Below are 7,232 nucleotides of genomic sequence, written 5' to 3' on the forward strand. Positions count from 1 at the left end.
GATAAAGTACTGTGAGCACGCGACAAACGACAAAATTACACTAACGATGCGGTCGAAGAACCATCCCGTGGCGCGAGAAAAATATTTTCCAAGACTCGCAATACAATAATTCGAATTTCCCTGTTGTCTTGTCTAGTTTTTTTTTTTTTCGCGTTAAAATTGACCGTAAGCTACAGCAAACGTCACGGGACAACGTAGCACTAAGCACGCTTAAGCTTCATCAATTCTCCAACACGGGAGAAAAAGATGCCGCTGAGTTCACAAAACAGCGTACGACGGCCGCTCCAGTGAAACCGCGTAGACAGATGTGTAAGCTCGCGGTGAGGCACAAATGTGGCGTCCTCGAGGCGCCGCTTCAGTTTTATCGAACCAGAACGGCGTCATCTCTCCTAGGCTTTGCACAGCTTGAGGTGTATGTCGGGAAGCGCATTCGAATGCGAGGCGGTTGGTGCGGTTGTTGAAGTCGTGTTTGTGCTGCTCTTTGTTTTATCGCTTTAACCAGATTTTACGCTCCGCGCCTTGGTGACGTGCGTGGTCTAATCGTGTTGTGTATGCGAGTGGCGTGTAACTGGTGATACATTAAGGAAGCACAGTCATCAGCGAGCGCGATCAGCCGCAAATCAGCCACGAGGCATGGCAACGGGCACGTTCAGTGGGTGCGCGGCCGTTGCAACGAGCTGCATTGCTGATTCTTCGCTTGCCTGAGACTGGCATTTGTCGAGCGGGTTGCATCCGTTGTTACGTTGGCCGAAGACAGCAGTAAAAGTGATCTGCAGGTAAGGAATATTCTCTCTTCAGTACGTTATTTGCTTGTGTATATGTGTTTATGTCACGTGTTTACCTGAATTCATGCTCATGCTTACGCTACTGTACGAGATGGGTCGTGTCAGAAAAATAAATCGTGTCATGCTTTTATGCAGTGCATTGTTATTGGCAGTATTTTGTTCTGCGTTTGACTTTACAAGATGGGTATTTGGGCGTATATTATCAAACATCCGACTAAGATCATTTGTTATCATACACGTTTATGTGAGAAGCGATGAAGGAAAGAAGTTTAAACCTTCTTGCTGTCGCCGTCTTGGTACCTTCAACACGCTCGATGAAGGCTGCGATCACGGTGTGAAATACTGTAGGCGGCATAAACAAAGTGCCCCAGATCAGCGTTGCCCAGACGAGCTCTGCGTGCGCAGTAATTCGCTCCTGTCCATGGCAGTCTGGGCTGTTTGTCATGTCCTTGTCACCGGTATGATAATTCGTGGCGTCTATACGCAGTGTGTCGGCTAATTCAACTTTTCGCCATGCTTAAATCTCTGCTGCGGTAGCTTTAAGTGGACGTATGAGGGTTTAAGGCGGTAATGCGGGCTAGTAGGTTGTGATCATTGGCATTCACTTCGGTAGCGCAAAGGAAATAAAGACCCATTAATAAAAAAAAGCCCTCGTAGAGTGATCTAGCGCGTGCGCGCCTGTGCAACGGGTTTTCGTATGTTTCCTTGCAGTAAAGTCAGTTGATGTCTAGCGCCCGTCCTGTCTCTTGTGTCTGTGTCTCATTTTTTTTTTTTTTTGCTCTACCGAAATGAATGGAGGGTTTAAGTGCACGAAAGACAATGAAATGGCCTTAAGAGTGCGTTTTAAGTGTCTTAAAGGGAATCACAGCATCCTTCCGTGTGTAACTGAATGCAGAAAACCCGAGGCACTGCGCCTACCGAAGTAAACAATTAATACACACGCACTAAAGGACGTTGATGAGGTGAAAAAAATGAATTGTTTAATCTAGTGCTTTGGCTGAGCACGTTTCAGGGGACACGCAATCGGCTGGGGGAAGGCACGTGCTCGCGCTAGAGAAAAATGACTGTCACGACGTCTTTATCTCGAGTCGAAGCGTATTTAAAGCGAACTGCTCGGGCACATGCTTTCATTTTACTTGGGAACAAGGCTCCCGTGTGGGAGCCGGCGCGTTCTTGTGTGTGCGCGTGTATGTGTGTGCGTTCTTACGTAAGCGTGTGTGTGCGCGTGCGTGCGTGTGTTGTGTGTGTGTTTGCTCGCGTTTGAGCTCGTGCGCGTGTGTGTGTGTGCTCGTGCGCGTGTGTGTGCTCGCGCGTGCGTGTGTGTGTTTGCTCGCTTGTGTGCTCGTGCGTGTGTGTGTGTGCTCGTGTATGCGCTCGCGCGTGCGTGTGTGTGTGTGTTTGCTCGCGTGTGTGCGTGCGTGTGTGTGCGCGCGTGCGCGTGTGTGTATGTGTATGCGTGCGTGTGTGTGCATGTGTGCGTGCGTACGTGTGTGCGTGCGTACGTGCGTGCGTGCGTGTGTGTGTGTGACTTTTGCTTTAGTCGGCTCAGTGCCTCGGGTTTTCTAACGTCACCATGTATCATCCCAACCAGACGGGCATCCGTCAGAGTTCAAACTTCTGCGTCTTGATCTAACTTTAAACCTTACACAAATATATGCTGAAGTCATCTTCGTTCCATAGTTGCACTCATACAGATCACAATGTACGATATTCAAAAATCAGATAATTCATGCTCATGCCTACGCTACTGTAAGAGTTGGGTCGAGTCAGAAAAATAAATTATGTCATGCTTTTACGCATTGCTACCGGTAGTATTTGCTCTGCGTTGCTCGATTACGTCTAACTGCGTCGCTATCAAAACGGGGCAGCTGAGAATGATATGTTACGCAATAAGCGATACGCTGTGGCTTAACGATTTTTGAGATAGCACGAATGCCAGCAATCGTGCAAAGTAGGAGTCCAAAGGGGGACATGGTTGGTGTGGTTGGTATGTCTTTTGGATGTTCTTAGTTCTTTGGCGATAAGAGTTTGTTCTCTGACACTAAGATAACTTTTTTTGTTGTTTTCGGTCTGTTCTAGGGTGAAAGCAACGTGTCATTGTGGTTAAAAAAGATGAATCAGTATACATGTGATATAACTGTCAAAGCCGGAATGTTGAAAGGTACGTAGACAGCACAAATTTTTGTTTTTTTTTTCCCGCCATATTCAATGTGTTGCGTTGGAACTGTTTACAGCATACATCCCGCCCAAGGCATGCTGGGAGGATCTCCTATCAGGCAGCTTGGAAACTTCGAGACGCCGATATGCCTTACGTTTGGTGCAGCCGAGGTTATGAACTTTCAAGTGGAATATGCCCCTTGAGGAAAACAATTAGGTACGAGCATATTCAAGCTCCACGTGAAATGCCAAGTATGGTCAATGAAAAATGTAAATTGTAATATTTCTGTTTCTAATCACCTGCTGTCGTGTTTCCGCTACTAAACTGTCACGTACATTTTTGTACTGCTGACTCTTGTGCTAAACAGAGGTAAATTACACTTGGGATTAACGTGCGTTTTAAAATAAGATTTTTGTTTTCCGATAAACGTATTGCACAGGATACTAGATTTGAGGAACGCCTATGTGTTGGTAAAGTGACACCCTTTTTTTTGGGGGGGGGGGGGGCGTGTAGTATGTGTCTCACATTACATGCTATCGGCAGTTCTGTACAAAGTGGCAGTAACCGTTGGAATAGTGTGAAATAACGGTCCTTTCCTTTTATGACCCACTGTCCAGCAAGGAGGTTGCACAATCAGCAACTGACATACTGACTGATGAAACATGATGGTGCGTGCAGCAAGAGAGGGTTTGACTGCAGATCCCGACCACCTGCTTCTGTAAATTTGTACTAACCACAGTCGAAAACAAGGAGAAACGTTTTAATACCGGCGGTCTTCTATCAGCTAGACAAGTCCCTGAAGCTATAAATCAATAAACTTATGTGTATTGATGACTGTCACGCTAACTTTGACGTATTCTGCTTTGGAGGTATAAAGCAATGAAATGTGGATTCTTTTCGATTAGTGCGTGCTTTTTTTTTCTTCAGAAAATTTCTTGTGAGCTCGCAAAACCCGAGCGACAAAAGTAAAGGACTGACAATCCCCCTCTTTTTGGCTGCTCTCTGGGTTTCATCTGTCCTGCTTATGTGCAAAGTTCCAGCAGTTATGGTATGCCGCACACATTAGTGTACTTAAGAAGTAGCACGACGCTAATCACGTATTATTTGCAGGGGCATCCACTCAGTATGACCGCTCTACCCGTGGTCCACCGACCCAGGTGTCGCCTAACAAAGGGTATGTGCCTCTTTTTTCTTTCGATCTTCTTTCTGCGACTCATTTCGGACTACTCGCTACGCGCATGATCGGCCCAGCCAAGTGTCGTCTAGCAGGAGAAGCGTGGCTCTTCCTTTAGTGCTTCTTTCTGTGCACGCCTAATCTTTCGTACTTCTTTCTGCGAATTTGTCATGCAGCGTACAAATATGTACACAGAGTGATGATAACATTCACGGAGGTGTCATATGGCCTGCCCTTTCCTGAATACACACGCTGGAGCTTTGCAATAATTCTGGTACATGCATGTCTGCTTAGAGCACGACAATTTCGGTGTCCGTGGCAAGAGATGTACGCTTCCCTAATCGCAAGAAAAAAAAATCACAGCATATCCACGGGGTGAATGATGATGAGTGGGGCGAAGCTACGGAGGGAATCATCTGTAAACCGTGAAACTCTTCCGTGAAATGCGCCCAGTACATAATATAAAGAGTGTGAAACATCGTGTGTATATTAAACATCAAACTTTTATTGTACTGTTGGTTTACGTGGTCCCTTCATTATCACTTGTGATCGGTGAAATGCAAGGAAGAAGTCCGCTCCCGAGCGAAAGAGCGCCAAGAGCGACCGCATTCCCCGCTCGCCCTGTGCGAATTAAAGGCAAGGCTAGAGGGAAGACAGGACGCGCGTTCCACGACGCGAGGTCGGTAGCATGCCCAACGAAAGCCAAGGGAACGCGATCGTGCAAGTGCTCCGGCTTCGCATCGCCTCATGGTTCCATTTAGCGTCCCAAAACCAAACATATTGCTCAAGGTGTGCCTTGCGTTTTTCGTAGAAATAATTTCTTTATCATGTACATTAAGACGAAAAGTTGAAAGCTCACTAGAGTGTATCGCCCGCAAAGTATGTCTTTTAGTGTGATTTAACTCTCGTACGGCAGGGTCCTCGCGCCGTTGCCGGTCCACCTCGCCCGTTGACGATCGGGCGAGGTGGCTAAATACAACTACTACTACTACACTTTAAGAAAAACATCTGGCGTTCTTTCGTTCTGCTTTTACAAAACATCTGGCGTCTTTCGTTGGTTTATTTCATCAATCAACGGCGTTTTGAACAAAATTTTTATTGTTTAATCACGCACAGGAGAAATCTCACCAGGCACTACCTTGGAGGTAAACAATGGCTGCTAATGGCAATGAGAGACAGAAGAAGTCGGCTTTTAGCTAACACTTACACTTCTACTTCTACTAACGTTTCCTACTGGAACATGCCAATGGCTGCTAATGGGGAATGAGAGACAGAAGAATTCGGCTTTTAGTTAACGCGCACGCTGCGAATTTTTTATTGTTCAACAACGCACAGGAGAAATCTCCCACCGGCACCACCTTGGAGGTCAAAGCGTAAGACTTGTTACTCACTACTACGATCACGACGACTACGAGGGACGAACGGGTGCCGCCTTAAGGAGCTTCGCCCCTAAAACACAAAACAATTTCCTTTGGAGTTGGCTTAGAGCTTGCATGCATCATAACGTCACACCTTCGCCCACAAGCATCGCGTCGTTCAAATGCGGTCTGCCACTAAAACGATAATTGAGAAGAGCAGATGATTGACAGATATTCTTAATCATGAGTTGCGCCATGTGTATCAGACAAGTATCCTCTCTTGATCCAATTACGTAGATGCTTAAGCATTACAATTTGCATCTCTCGAGAAAACCGCGTTGTGGCTCTTGATATGCGCTCTTGGTATTATTGTATGTTTTGCGTATGCATACATTTACATTTACTGCGTGTTTTTCTGATATTATCATTCAGCATTCGTATATAATATGCACAAACGTACCAGCCAGCTACTTATTACGCGATGATTTCAGACATTTCTTTGGGTTTTGCGAGAAGTACGTAATACTGACTTAACGTGGCGTATGGCGAGTGGTCTGTATATCAATTTTTAATATACTCTACGCCGTGAGGAGCAGTGTTAATTCTCCGCGCACTTCTTTACCGCCTTCAGCAGCTTCCCTGCTTTGTCAACTTCCCATTTTGTCAGTATCTACGTTTCCAATGCTGATCCCATATTTGAAGGTGAACAAAATGACAAATAGCCCTATAACAAATAGACGGCAGGTATTTATTATCAGATAACACATAGTTTGATAAACACGAATCACACAGTCAAAATGAAATTGCATGGACAGGAAAAAATAATTGATGTGTTATAATCAGGCCAACGTGCTTAAACTGCATAGAAGTTGGACCAAGAGAGGATTGCCTGACACTTATATCATGGTACTGTTATAAAATCTCCGGTCCTCACTGATATTGACGGGCCGACCACATTTTAATAATAATCGCGGCTGATCATTACTGCATGCTAACTCCAAGTCGCCTCGAATATGCGAATGTTTTGTTAGCTGCCTCTTCTAATGCGCGAAGGCGACGCGTTTGGCCTCGGTCACCGCAATTGTCACGTTCTATAAGCAGTCATGCATTTGAATTATTACAATGCGCCATCACGTGTGTTCCGAGAAGCACCTTCCATGTGACACCTTCCGCAAAGGTTCGCATTTCTTAGCGTACGTATATAGACGGTGTATTAAAACCGCACAAGGAAGCGCGGAAAAAACACGAGGCATGCGCAGCACGAAGTGCAAAAGAGTGGAAGGCTGTGCTTCCGTTGCTGTGGCACAACTGGCTGACCCAAGCATGTGATGAGCGTAACCTCCTGGAAAGCGTCGAAGAAAGAAGAGCGAAGGAAAGAAGAGGCGCAGAGCGGGGGCCGTATAAAATCTCCTGCAAGCCGTTTTGTGTAAACACTCACGGCGTAGAGTATATTAAAAATTGATATACAGACCACTCGCCATACGCCACGTTAAGTCAGTATTACGTACTTCTCGCAAAACCCAAAGAAATGTCTGAAATCATCGCGTAATAAGTAGCTGGCTGGTACGTTTGTGCATATTATATACGAATGCTGAATGATAATATCAGAAAAACACGCAGTAAATGTAAATGTATGCATACGCAAAACATACAATAATACCAAGAGCGCATATCAAGAGCCACAACGCGGTTTTCTCGAGAGATGCAAATTGTAATGCTTAAGCATCTACGTAATTGGATCAAGAGAGGATACTTGT

The 7,232-nt window shown here is 45.6% G+C and overlaps 1 long non-coding RNA gene across 2 annotated transcripts; it reads left to right on the forward strand.

The window, feature by feature from the left end:
• Positions 1-654: 654 nt before the first annotated feature.
• LOC125759526 (uncharacterized) lies at positions 655-3,237 on the forward strand. 2 transcript variants are annotated; one of them, XR_007417094.1, is made up of 4 exons: positions 655-776; positions 2,709-2,772; positions 2,865-2,946; positions 3,020-3,237. It is a non-coding gene; the product is annotated as an uncharacterized LOC125759526 (long non-coding RNA). The 2 variants fall into 2 exon arrangements; XR_007417093.1 differs by having other exon boundaries at positions 2,865-3,237.
• Positions 3,238-7,232: the final 3,995 nt, after the last annotated feature.

The sequence above is a fragment of the Rhipicephalus sanguineus genome, chromosome 8, assembly GCF_013339695.2.
Source record: "Rhipicephalus sanguineus isolate Rsan-2018 chromosome 8, BIME_Rsan_1.4, whole genome shotgun sequence".
Classification (NCBI taxonomy): domain Eukaryota; kingdom Metazoa; phylum Arthropoda; class Arachnida; order Ixodida; family Ixodidae; genus Rhipicephalus; species Rhipicephalus sanguineus.